General features: G+C 40.2%; 1 long non-coding RNA gene across 1 annotated transcript in view; it reads right to left on the minus strand.

Annotated features, from left to right (window-relative positions):
• Window positions 1–13,657, minus strand: part of LOC117200687 (uncharacterized) — a 200,622-nt gene that overhangs the window by 112,899 nt on the left and 74,066 nt on the right. The window contains exons 16-17 of the long non-coding RNA XR_007479468.1: window positions 13,279–13,470; window positions 8,620–8,811 (exon numbers count right to left, since the gene is read on the minus strand). This is a non-coding gene — a long non-coding RNA (uncharacterized LOC117200687). The remainder of the gene's footprint in view (window positions 1–8,619; window positions 8,812–13,278; window positions 13,471–13,657) is intronic.

Genomic DNA, 13,657 nt, shown 5'->3' on the forward strand with positions numbered 1-13,657 from the left:
GCCCAGTTTCCTTTCAACAACGGCTATTATTTAGAGCTGATAATTGTGCACAGCTAATTATTACCCAGGATAGGGAAACCTCTGTAGTTCACAAGTTCAGCTCAGATAAGCAGTTTAATAGTTGGTTGCTTAACCTTCCCTCATGAGTCAACATGATACCTTCCCACCTTCCCTAGAGGCCAGGGCCTGAGCTGCAAATCCCCCGGCGTCTGGACATTGATGTGGCCACTGGAGTTTCACCGCATAGCTCTAGTACGTTTTCCACTGAGTCGTTTACCATGAGTGCTTCTCTAAGACCCCGCATCATTTGGTCCTCTCCCTGCCACCCTCACACACACACCCCTCCCTCTGAGCTTGCTCTTCCACCGGTAGCTTCATGCTGTAGGGAAATGTTTCTAACCACTGGATCACTTGCAGGGAAGTTTTCAGAGCAACACAAAAGGTTTCAGAGCTTCTGAGAACTTCAGTTTTCCCCTGGATACCACCAAGATCTTCCTTTCCTGCCTTTATGGGACTTCAGGGGGTAGTGAAGATGCATTCAGCAAACATTTTCCAGCCTCACGTGTCCCATGATCATGACATCTGTCTTCTGTTGCCTGGGTATATTTTCTCTGGATTGGATAAAATTTTGAACAAAGATTCCTGCTTTTATTTCCGGAAATTTTGTGCGTCACTGTAAATCATATGTAATTATGTGTATAAGAACTAAAAAAGAAATATTTGGGTTGGAACTCTGAAGCTTTGATTTGGCTACTTTAACCAGTTAGATCCAATTGAATGGAGTCATTTTCAATATCCCCCTAAAGGTAGTTAAGTAATAGTAATGGGGCTTTCCCAAGGGGATCTAGTGAGAGAGTCAGTTCATTAAGAAAACAAACTCATTACCTTTGGTGAATGGATTGGTCCACGACAGGATGACGCAAAAAACTTTCATTTTTGATACAACAGCAGAAGTAGCTGCTGTGTGTGTGTTGCGGGGCGGGGGGGGGGGGGGGGGGGGCGTGCACAGGGGGATATTTTCATTTGAGTCATCTTTTTAAACTGTTTGCAAGGAGACATCCCACAAAACAGGCAGGTGATGTTGAGGGGCAACTAGATTCAGGCTGGCAGGAGGGCAAGTTTTCCTAAAAGGCACGACCCATCACCTGTTTTCTGCCACTGACAAAATTAGTTATCAGCTCCACGCTCTGTCTGCAGTGGTTGAAACTATCTCAGTGCATGTGGAATCCGAGCATGTACAGAACATTTCTTCCTGAAGCCTCTTGGTTAGAAGTGTTGGTTGCTAGCAACGTAAACTGGTTTGGGCTAATTGAAACCTTGGGGAATTTATTTGGAGGCTCCTGGGGACTCACAGAGAGAAGACTAAGAAGCTGTAAAGGTGGGAAGGCACCAAGGGCTGGTGGGAGGGCCAGGAAGATGCGAGCAGGAATGGAAGCAAAGCCACAGCCAGGTCAGCCTGCTCAAACAGGGCTGCTAGCCTGGGTCTTGACCTCCCGCCCTTGAGTTCTGAGACCAAGGTTCAAGGACCCAGGAGACAGACCTGCCCTGTCTATGCTGGATCTGAGAAAGGTGGGGCTGGCTCTTGCAGACGTTGACTTCCACGGAGGAAGGTGGTACTGGAATTTCACTCACTTCTACGTACCATGATGGGGCCATGGGGTGAAGTTACTTCCTGGTAGGACATTAGGGTAATTTGTAAATTAGGGAGAAAACAGATGGTGAGTAAGCAGGCAGAGAGAGAGAGAGAGAGACAGACAGAGAGAGGCAGACAGAGAGAGGCAGAAGGAGAGAGAGAGGGAGGCCTTCTGTACAGTCTTTTCTATTAAGGGAAAAACTAATAGGTAGAAGCTGTCTTGACTCAACACCTCCCATCTCTACCAGGATAGATTCCAAATTCCAAGTTTCATAATTCCTTTGTCATTCAGTGGTTTTCTATTCTACCTTTGTCATAGTGGCAGCTGGAATTAGGAGATAGAAAGGAGAGACTGGGGGACACAGACAACAATGGTTTGGTCACATTAAACCCACAAAAGGTAATGTATTTCAGGCTAATATAACTAGTGTTTTCACACTTATTTTTTCTCATGGATCTCTGGTTCATACACATAAATGAAATCGCTCATTCATTCACTTGTTATTTTATTTTCTACGAAAGATTTGCTGAACACTTACTCTGTAAAAGGCAATCTTCTAATGTTCTTGAAAAGGGGGTCACTAAGGATCCATGAGCTCATGTCCTACATGGGACGTCAGACCTCCAATCACTGTACTAAAAGGCGGAGTGGAAGAAATGGCAAAAGAAGTACAAGGAAGGAGAGATCCTGCCCAGTTGTAGAGAAGCAAGGAAGGCTGCCCAGAGGAGGGAGCATCTGAGCCAGGCTTTGGAAGATAAATAAAACACACCCTTAAAGCTAAGGAGTCCAGACATAATACCGATGCTGCTGTGATGGAGAGATAAGCATGGGTAGGCGTGTGTGCACGCACAGGTTCACATGTGTATTCAGAGAGAGTGACAGTCAAAACTCTAAACTGGTACAGCAAGGCACTTTGGGCACTGACCAGCTAGAACTTTCAGTGGCCAGTCCAGAACACCAATGTGTAACGACAAAGCACCAGCCTTGCCTATGAGAATAGCAGTGGGATCCCCCTTGTACATGCTCAGCTTAGTCAGATGGAACCGTGACCACCCAGATCAATTCTGGACATCATTTCCTCCAGTTGGGTTATGCCTAGGATGGTCACGAGTTGGGAAATAGGAATCTGGTGTTTCCTTTTTCTGTCCTGGTTCCCTAGTGTATCTCCTAGCACAAGCATCTGCCTATTTAAAAATAGGGCAATTCTGCTATTTAAAAATCTGTATCGTTTGAACAACATGGCCCTTAAATTCAAATAAACTACTTGCTGGGGTGCCCCATTGAAGGAACGGACATTTCTTTCCTTACTGGTGGACAGATTGGCTGCATTTCCTTCACCGACAGAGGTACGTCTATGTATACTTCACAGAGAGTTTCAGGATGTACAGGGAAAGGTCAAGTCTTGTCAAGTTTTGCCTTGTGACTTTAGAACTAAGCCCCCCTGATGTAAGCTTTACTGTACATGGTCACACACAGGCATGCAGGTAGAATAACAAGAGGTCATGAGTATGTACAAAGGAACAATCTCCAACTTATGTCCCCCACTGGTTGTGAGCCATTCTGGACACTGACTTCAGCTGAGTGGAATCACATGGTGTTTTCCTTTTGTCTTCTTATTCCTTACCCCCTGGAACTACACCTTCACTTCTACCCAGACCTTCCTCCTTCTGTGACTCCACAATACCTTGCCATGTTGGTGGTGGACAAAAAGGAGAAGTTGATCTTCTATAGTTTTCCTTCAGGGCTGAGTTCACAGCTTGCCTCACTTCTACACCTTATAGCTGCCTTCTCAAACTCCACATCCCATCAACTGAATGGGGTATTCCCAACCACCCTGATTGCATACTGACATCAGTAAAAGAAATTTAAAATGTTGGTCAAGACCCCCAACATATGTACATTTTTTTGATTGTAAGTGTGTGCATTTCTTTTTTCATTGCTAAGTGGAGTCAAGTGGTAAGAGCTTAGACTCAGAGCTGGGATTTGAGTCCTGGTTCCAACCTTTACTGGCTGTGATCACAAGCAAACTAAAAAAACACTTCTATGTCCCAGGTTCCTCAATGATGAAAAGTGTAGAATTATAGTACCTACCTAATAGGATTGTTATACGGATTAAATAAATCACTATGTATTAAGTGCCTGGTACAAAGCCAGTGCTGACAATTAGCTCTTGTTTCTATTATTTTAAGTCATGGTGGGGTTCATTGCCAAAGACTGGGAAATAGGGGAGTCATTTGTGCCAGAGGTTTGGGACAGCATGTTTCTGGTATTGTTGTGACAAGGAGAAATTCACTCCAAAGAAGCCACAGTGAATTTTCTCATGGAGACCTTGTGATGCATGGAGGTTAAGTGCTAGCACTCTCCACCCACCAGACTTTGTGAGGATATAGACTGGGAACCCAAACAACCCTGGCCATTTTTCCTGGAAAAATGTATTTCACACTCTGCCCAGACTACCAAGGAAGACATAGTGTAACCTTAACTATGATCCTACCTGGGAAGTTGTTTCTAGAGACCCAGATCAGGGTGGAGGAAGTAAAGAAAGTAAGACCTTCTGTATGAGTTGGCAGTGGTCAGATCTGGGTTCTCAGGCCTGGCCAGAGACCCTGGCTTGAGGTGAGCATGACCTGGATAGAGGGATAGGAACCTCTGAGGACTGTTATTTGGATCAAGTGAGAGACAGTCGATGAAAGTGCCAAGCACAGAGCTGGGGATAGTAATCTGACTCCATAACCCTGTACAGCACCTGGGAATGGGCATTAGACAGTCTGTGGATTCACTGACATTGTAAGCAACTTATTTGTATGCTTGGGTTGTGTATCTCAAAAATGGTTAAGATCCATTGTTATGAAAAACTGCAAATTTAAGGTAGGGCTCTCTTTCAAGGCATGCTTTTTAAACCATAAAGACTAGAATTTGTTTCTTTATTCTTAAATTATAAAATACCTTGGAATATTTTCAACAAGCAGTGAAATTTTAAATTTTGCATGGAAACACAAAAGACACTGAATAGCCAAAGCAATCTTGAGGGAAAAAAATGGAGCTGGAGCAATCAGGCTCCCTGACTTCAGACTATACTACAAAGTTACAATAATCAAAACAGTATGGTACTGGCACAAAAACAGAAATATAGATCAATGGAACAGGATAGAAAGCCCAGAAATAAACCCACACACATATGGTCAATTAATCTATGACAAAGGAGGCAAGAATATACAATGGAGAAAAGTCTATCCAATATGTGGCACTGGGAAAACTGGACAGCTACATATAAAAGAATGAAAGTAGAACATTCTCTAACACCATACACAAAAATAAACTCAAAATGCATTAAATGTAATAAACTCAAAATGCATTAAATGTCCTAAATGTAAGGCCGGATACTATAAAACTCTTAGAGGAAATCATAGGCAGAACACTCTCTGACATAAATTGCAGCAATATCTTGTGGGATCCACCTCCTAGAGCAATGAAAATAGAAACAAAAATAAACAAATGGGATCTAATGAAACTTAAAAGCTTTTGCACAGCAAAGGAAACCATAAACAAGATGAAAAGACAACCCTCAGAATGGGAGAAAATATTTGCAAACTAAGCTACTGACAAAGGATTAATCTCCAAAATATACAAACAACTCATGCAGCTCAATAACAAAAAAAACAAATAACCCAATCAAAAAATGGGGAGAAGATCTAAAAAGCCATTTCTCCAAAGAAGACATACAGATAGCCAAAAGGCACATGAAAGATGCTAAACGTTGCTAAATATTAGAGAAATGCAAATCAAAACTGCAGTGAAGTATCACCTCACACCTGTCAGAATGGCCAACGTCTAAAAGTCTACACACAGGGCTTCCCTGGTGGCACAGTGGTTGAAAATCCGCCTGCCAATTCAGGGGACAGGGGTTCAAGCCCTGGTCCGGGAGGATACCAAATGCCACGGAGCAACTCAGTCCGAGCACGGCAGCTGCTGAGCCTGAGCTCTAGAGCCCACAAGCCACAACTATTGAAGCCTGTGCGCCTAGAGCCTGTGCTCTGCAACAACAGAAGCCACCGCAATGAGAAGCCCTCGCACCTCAATAAAGAGTAACCCCCGCTCGCCGCAACTAGAGAAAGCCCCCACACAGCAATAAAGACCCAACACAGCCAAAAATTTAAAAAAAAAAAAAAAAAAAGCCCACAAACAATAAGTGCTCGAGAGGGTGTGGAGAAAAAGGAAGCCTCCTACACTGTTGGTGGGAATGTAAATTGGTACAGCCACTAGGGAGAACAGTATGGAGGTTCCTTAAAAAAGTAAAAATAGAATTACCATATGATCCAGCAATCCCACTTCTGGGCATATATCTGGAGAAAACCATAATTTGAAAAGATACACGCACCCCAATGTTCATAGCAGCACTATTTATGATAGCCAAAACATGGAAACAACCTAAATGTCCATCGACAGATGAATGGATAAAGAAGATGTGGTACATATATACAATGGAATATTACTCAGCCATAAAAAAGAATGAAGTAATGCCATTTGCAGCAACATGGATGGACCTAGACATGATCATACTAAGTGAAATAAGCCAGACAGAGAAAGACAAATATCATGGGATATCACTTATGTGTGGAATCTAAAGAAAGGATACAAATGAACTTATTTACAAAGCAGAAATAGACTCACAGACATAGAGAACAAACTTATGTTCACCAAAGGGTGGGGGGAAGGGATAAATTAGGAGTTGGGGATTAAAATATACACACTACTATATATATTGACAAAATAGATAACCAACAAGGACCTACTGTATAGCACAGGGAACTATACTCAATATCTTATAATAACCTATAATGGAAGAGAATGTAAAAAAAGAATATATATAATCTTACATATATATATATATATATGTGTATAGTTGAATCACTTTGCTGTATACCTAAAACTAACACATTGTAAATCAACTATATTTCAATAAAAATTTTAAAAACCCCAAAACTCCCCAGAGTCCCACTTTTTTTTGCTAAAAAGTGATACAAGAAAAAAATGTACATATTTTAGAAATTAAATAGTGTCATCCCAATATTGTTCAGCATATCATACACCAGTCTTCAATCTAGGTGCAAGATAGTATGTTTTTCTGGCATAGAAAAAAATGTGTCAGTTCTTTCACTGCAATTTCTTCTGGAATTCAGCTTTAAAAGACAAGCATTTATCTTACTGAACTATTAACACCATATATCTCCAAATGTCTTCCTTTATCTACCTGCCTTTAACAGTCATAGTTATCACCCCACGAACACATACATATCACAAGCTGAGCTGCTAAATACAGTGAGAGAAAAATGTCTGGGAGTGATAGGGTATTTTATCTGAACGCTTTCCCTATTGCTTGTTGAGCATTTCTTACTATCTGGTGATTATATTTAGTGGTCGTCTAAAATGACAGATCACTAGAATTGTAGTAATTGCCTACACAAGAAAAAAATCAGAAATCATTAGGAGGTTTCAAATTTCATTTGTATCCATGTAACTGAATGAAGTCATACAGAAACAGAGACTAATTGTATGTCCTTTGCCCCTCAGTGTGAACACAGCTCTGATTTCCAAATAGAAAATTCTTGCTTCAGAAGCAAGTCAATGGTTTGATAAATATTTGATTCAGAAGCTCAGCTTGAACCTCAAAGGGATTGAGTGTACCAAATAATTTTGATTTACCCAATATGCCTCCAGGTCACCCCAGGGACAAGCAGTGTCCCTCCCAGGGGAGGCTGACCACCAGGCTTGCCAAGTGCAGCTCTCATTTCTCTTTGTGAAAAATCTGGCTTGCCTGTGTTTGCCACATAGTATTTTTATTCTGAAATGCAAATTCACACTATTTCAAATCCAGGTGAATACTCAGCACATCGAATCGCTGGTTTCAAGGCCAGGCATAGAGTAGCGACCTATCAAGTGACGACGTTTTTTAGATGTATTGGGTCCTGAAAAGGTGTTTGAAACAAGAATCAAATTAAAAAATGAGTGGTTACATATATGTAACCGACCCTGTTGCAAGCCATTAAAGTGGAATGTGTCGAGGACGCCATTTCCCTCAATTCCAGAGACTCTTTCTCTGTGAGCTTGAACGGAGGCTGGGCCATTTTCCTGGCTGTTCGGGTAGGGTATTGCCTGCTCTGTTTGAATTGGGGGCAGGACTCACCTTGGGATCTCAGTCCAGGGTTCCCATTTGTGAGAAACATGATTGCAGTGGTAATGATTTGACTGCTGAAATATTGCTTTTCAAACACAAGCCCTCCCTCCCCTTTTTTTTAAAAAAAAAAAACAGAGTCTGTATCTATCGTATCTGAACCAGCAGTAGTCCTAACAGCCATCTCTCTCCTCTAAGGGAGAAATGAGCTATCAGTTTTTCTCAGGCTTGAGCATTCTCCCACCTGTCCTCAATTTAATGCACAAATGAAAGCACATAAATCTTCGTGACGTTTTGGCGTAAAGCACCTACTTCAGATGTGACTCCTTTAGGAAACTCTGAACCTAGGTGCTTGGTTTTTGCATAAACTTTGCAAAATGAGAATTGTAACACGACTGTCTGTACACATACACACGCACCTCCCCCCAAAGGTGGTTGCATATGAAATGTGGAGAGCCGAAGGGATGTGGGTGAGGGTAGGAGAATAACATGTGTGCAAACTTAATATATCTTTTCCTCACCTTAAGTTGGACCCAGACAGTTAAATTATAATTACAGCCCCATCTGGAGGGGGAGAAAGTACAGTTCGTGAGAGCTCCAAACCTTTCAGCCATGGGTACTTTGTCAGGTAAAATAAACACACGTCCCGTTTTCAGCCTGGGGTCAAACTCAACAAAAGCCATGAAAGATGGGACACTCATCAAGAACCAGGTTGTGAAATGGTCAGGATGACAGCAACAACAGGAAGAAGGAATAAAATGGTTGGTTACTTCTCTCAAACCAGATGGCTCAAGGAGTCTGCTCAAGGCTTACCTTAAAGGGAAACAAATCCTCAGCTAAACTCGTGGTGGATTGGTGCTGCGGCCAAGTGTGGTGGGTAGAGTGGGAAGGAGTCCTTCTCTGGCCAGAGAAATTGGTCCCAAGAAAGGCAACGACGCAGGCTGGGCCTTGGCCATCCGTGGAGTATTTTAAGCGAATCATCTCTCTGGTTACAAAGTGGTGAAGCTGTAAAAGTAGAAACACTTGGTGACTGTGTTCCCTGACCAATGAAATAAGCTCATCTTGTTGGCTAAGAGAATGCAGGTGATGCGGGGGGAGGGGGTGCGGGGGGCTGGAGAGAGAGAGAGAGAGAGAGAGAGAGAGAAAGGGTCCTGAGTGCATTTGAGTCCCTGGTTGCTATCATTCTCAGAGCCAATTCATGCTACCTTTTCCACAGTCTGGTTCCACAGACCAGTAATTTCTCTCTTTTTGCTTCATGTAGCCCTGAGTTTCTGTCACTTGCTATCAAAGGGGCTCAGTCTGATACATCAGTCATAAAATGAAATTTATAAAAGGTTTACTTTTGTTTGATCTAATGGAATTGATGCTAATAATAACAATTGATAACATTTATTTAGGATTTACTATGTGCCATGCCCTATCCTAAGAATGTTCTGTATATAGTTTCTTTCATTTAATCCTCACAACCCCATGAGACAGGAGCAATTATTGTTCCCGTTTTACAGATAAGAAAATTGAGGCACAGAAAGGTAAAGAGACTTGTCCAAAATCTCACAGCTAAACCCAGGCCCCAGAGCCCAGTCTTTTAATGACCGCTTATTCTTCCTGTATGTGAATCATGATGGTAGACAGCACCATCACTGCCACCAAGCTGTGATTCTGATAAATGTTCTTGGGTGAGAAAGTAGAGTTAAAGCCAATGTGTTTAGAGTTTATGCCTAAGTCTATAAACAATTTTATTCACGCCACAGCCAAAACAGAGTGACAATTGCTGATCTCCTCTGATGGTTACATTTCAAATTATTGTAGCCCTTTATTTCCCCATAATTTTTTCTTTGTTTCCTTGAAACTTGCATCTTAGGGGAATGTGTTGTACAAGTGAGGACCATATGGCATATATATTGCAAGAAGAGCAAAAATATATGCATGAATGAATGAAATTGTTAACCCTTGGATCCTTAGGGGCTCTCTCAGTGGTCCTCAGATTGGAGGGGGCATCAAAGCCACCTGGAGAGCTTGGTAAAGCCCAGATTGCTGTTTCTGATTTGGTTTCTGATTTGATGGGTCTGAACAAGAGAACGTGCATTTCTAACAAGTTCACAGGTGATGCTCATGTTCTGGTCTCGGTGCCTCACTTTGAACCATTGCAGCCAACTGGTTTGTAAGCACCTGTGAAGCATTCAGTCAATTCAATAAACTAAACCAACCAATTTGATGATTTAGTTACACAGCTGACAGATTAGCCTGAGAGCCCTATGTTCCAAAATGGCCAAATCAAGGTGAGTATATTTCAGGGGCACTGAGATTAATAAAATGGCACACAAAAATATTCCAAAGTTTTTACAAGAAGAAAATATTAAACTACAATCTTTTTATTTAATAACTTCTTATATAAAAATTACTTGAGGTGGTGTGTTATTATTTGTTGTCTAGAAACATCACAGCTCTTCATCACTATAATTTGTTGCCAAGCGGTAAGAGCACGCCCCAATAAGTGATTACGTGCTTGCTTTCACCTGCAACTCATCACAAGCATACAATGAGGAATGATCTCAATGTCATCATCATTTATGTCAGCAGATGTTTGTCATGCAAATGAGTTTTGGGGAGCTGGGCTGATGTCATTTTACTCTCTTAATTTTAATTATTTTCTTTAAATGGACCAAAAGATGGGTTTGCTCCACAAAGAGGAATTATGATTCATTTTGTTTTGGGGTCACAAATATATTCTTTGGTGGTATCGGGTAAACTGTAGACACTTATTTTCATATGCAAGATTTCAGTTTAAAAAACTGAAATATTAAAAAAAACAAAACAAAAAAAAACCTGAAATATTTCTTAGAGTCATAAAATATACTTACAAGTTAGTCTAACTGAACAAAATAGAAGGGAGGCCAAGAAATATCTTAAGAAAAGTTTGCTTTTTTAAAGAAATAATAATTATCACTTTTTGTTTATAAGAGAGATTGGCCTGCAGTTTTGTTTTCTCATAGCAGTTTTGTCATTTTTTGGTGTCAGGGTTATGCTGACCTCATAAAATGAGTTTAAAATTTTTCCCTTTCTTTAAGCTCTGAAAGAGTTTATGTAAAATTGCTATTATTTCTTCTTAAATGTTTAGAAGACTTCACCTATGAAAGCATTTGGGATGAGTTTTCTTTGTGGGAAGGTTTTTAGTTAAAGATTTCTTTTTTTTTTTTTTTAAAGAGTAGCCAGGGTGGCCCTTTATTTAATTTATTTATTTATTTGTTTTTGGCTGTGTTGGGTCTTTGTTTCTGTGCGAGGGCTTTCTCTAGTTGTGGCAAGTGGGAGCCACTCTTCATTGCGGTGCGTGGGCCTCTCACTATCGCGGCCTCTCTTGTTACAGAGCACAGGCTCCAGACGCTCAGGCTCAATAGTTGTGGCTCACAGGCCTAGCTGCTCTGCAGCATGTGGGATCCTCCCAGACCAGGGCTCGAACCCGTGTCCCCTGCATTAGCAGGCAGATTCTCAACCACTGCGCCACCAGGGAAGCCCAAGATTTCATTTTTTAAACAGATTTCTTATTTCTTCTTGTGTTTGTTTTAAAAAGTTGTCTTTTACAAAGGATTTATCCATTTCATCTAAGTTTAATTTATTGCATAAAGATATTCATTATTTAATTTATTAATTTATTGCAGAAAGATATTCAACATAACCCATTGTGATTCTTTTTAAAATTTTTCAATTTAAAAAAAATTTATTTTGTTTAATTTATTGCATAAAAATATTCAACATAACCCATTGTGATTCTATTTAACTTTTTTTAATTTTTAGTTTTTTAAAAATTTATTTTGTTTTCTCCATTGTGATTCATTTAATGTCTATATAATCTACAGTGATATGGCCTGTTAAAATCATGATATTGGTAATTTATGTTCTCTCTCTTCTTTTTTTCTTGATCAGTTTTGCTAAGGGTTTGTCAATTTAATCATCTTTTCAAAGAATCAACTTTTGGCTTTGTTACCTTTCCCCATTGTATTTCTGCTGTCTATTTCTTTGCTTTCTATGCTAACCTGTATCATTTCCTTTCTTTTACTTTCTTTAAGTTTAATTTGCTAATCTATAGTTTATTAAGTGGAAGTTTAAATATTTTTTCTCCTCTTTCTCCTCTTCTCACATATGTATTTAAAGCTACAAATTTGCCTCCAAAATTGCTTGAGCTGCATCCCACACATTTTGATACGTCATGTCTCATTTTTTGTTCGGTTCAAAATATTTTATATTTTCCACTTAATTACTTCTTCAACTCATAGTTTATGTAGAATTGGGTTGTTTAATTTCCAAGCATTTCATTTTCTAGTTATTTTTCTATTATTGATTTCTACTTTGATTCCACTGAGTTGAAAAACATACTCCTTTAAAATTTGTTGAGGTTTGCTTATTGGTCTAGCACATGGTCTCTTTTGGTAAATGTTCCACATATACTTTTAAAAAAATCTGTATTCAGTAACTATGGAGTGTAGAATTCTAGATATGTTCGATTAGTCATGTTAGTAAGAAATTAGTTCTTCAGAGTATAAAATGAAGTACTTTCCAAAGTGTAAGGGGTAAGAGAACCACATTTACTAAGTGCTTACTCCTGGAATTTTGACATTTAACCCCTCAACAATGAATTATGAGTATTTGTCTCACTTCCATCTGACTACTCAGCATCTCTATCTGGATGTGTAAGGAGTATTTCAAATTAATATGTCCTGAAAGGAACTCCTGATTTCCCCCTTCAAATCTGTTCCTTTTTCCATCCCTTCTTCTCAGTAAGTGCACCCCAGTGCTCATGCTGAAAATATTAGAAGTTGCCCCCGATTTCTCTCTTTTCCTCATATTCACATCTTTTCCACCTGGAGGTTCTGTTCCCTCTATTTTAAAATATGTCCTAATCTGACTGTTTCTCACATCCCCCCTACTACTTCTCTGGTCTAAGACCCTGCCATTTCTTTCAAGGGTATTACTGTAGTAACTTCCTAATGGATCTGTCTGGTTTTCCTTTTTTTCCCTCCTCTCCCTTCTCCATCTCGAGACCCTGCCATCTCCTGCAACAGGGCACACAGATTTTGTCTCTCTCATAACAATTAGAGTCATTTTAAAAAAGCAGATCAAATCATTTCCTTGTTAAGAAACAAACAAAATTCAAAGGCTTTCTCTCATACTTAGAATATATTATAAAAACCTTACTATGATCTATGAGGCCCTTGGTGACCTGGCCCTCCCCGCTCTTGAATCTCATTTCCTACCACTCTCCCCCTTGCCCACTGCTCCAGCTACAACCACCCTCTCATTATGATTGGAAAGCGTCTAGTTCCTTCTTGCCTCCGCGTCCTAGAACTTGCTGATCCCTCTGCCTAGAAAGCTCTTCCTCCAGATCCTTACATAACCCACCCTTTCATTTCATCTTGATTCACGTGAAACCTCCTCAGAGAGGCGGTCATGACCACCCTATTTAAGACCCCATCCTACCTCCACTGTGCTATCACTTGTTCTCCACTTCTCCTGAATAAAATGTCTTCATAGTACTGGCCGATACCTCAAATTACTCATGAATCCATTCACTAATTGTTTATCTGTCTTCTGCACTGGAATATGGGTTCCATGAAGTCAGCACCCACGTGGTCTGGTTTATTGCTGAATCCCAACCAGGTAAACCAGTGCCTGGAACACAGAAAACACTCAGTAAATATCTCTTGGTTGAATGGATGTATAGATGGATGCAGAGTGGATGAATGTTTAACTGAACAAAAATAATTGTTTTACATCCATTTATATGAACCAATTAAGTTCATCCTTTCTAGGCAGTACTAGGTTGTTTTCATTTTAATTAGAAGGTTGGTTTACACAT

The sequence above is a fragment of the Orcinus orca genome, chromosome 10, assembly GCF_937001465.1.
Source record: "Orcinus orca chromosome 10, mOrcOrc1.1, whole genome shotgun sequence".
Classification (NCBI taxonomy): Eukaryota; Metazoa; Chordata; class Mammalia; order Artiodactyla; family Delphinidae; genus Orcinus; species Orcinus orca.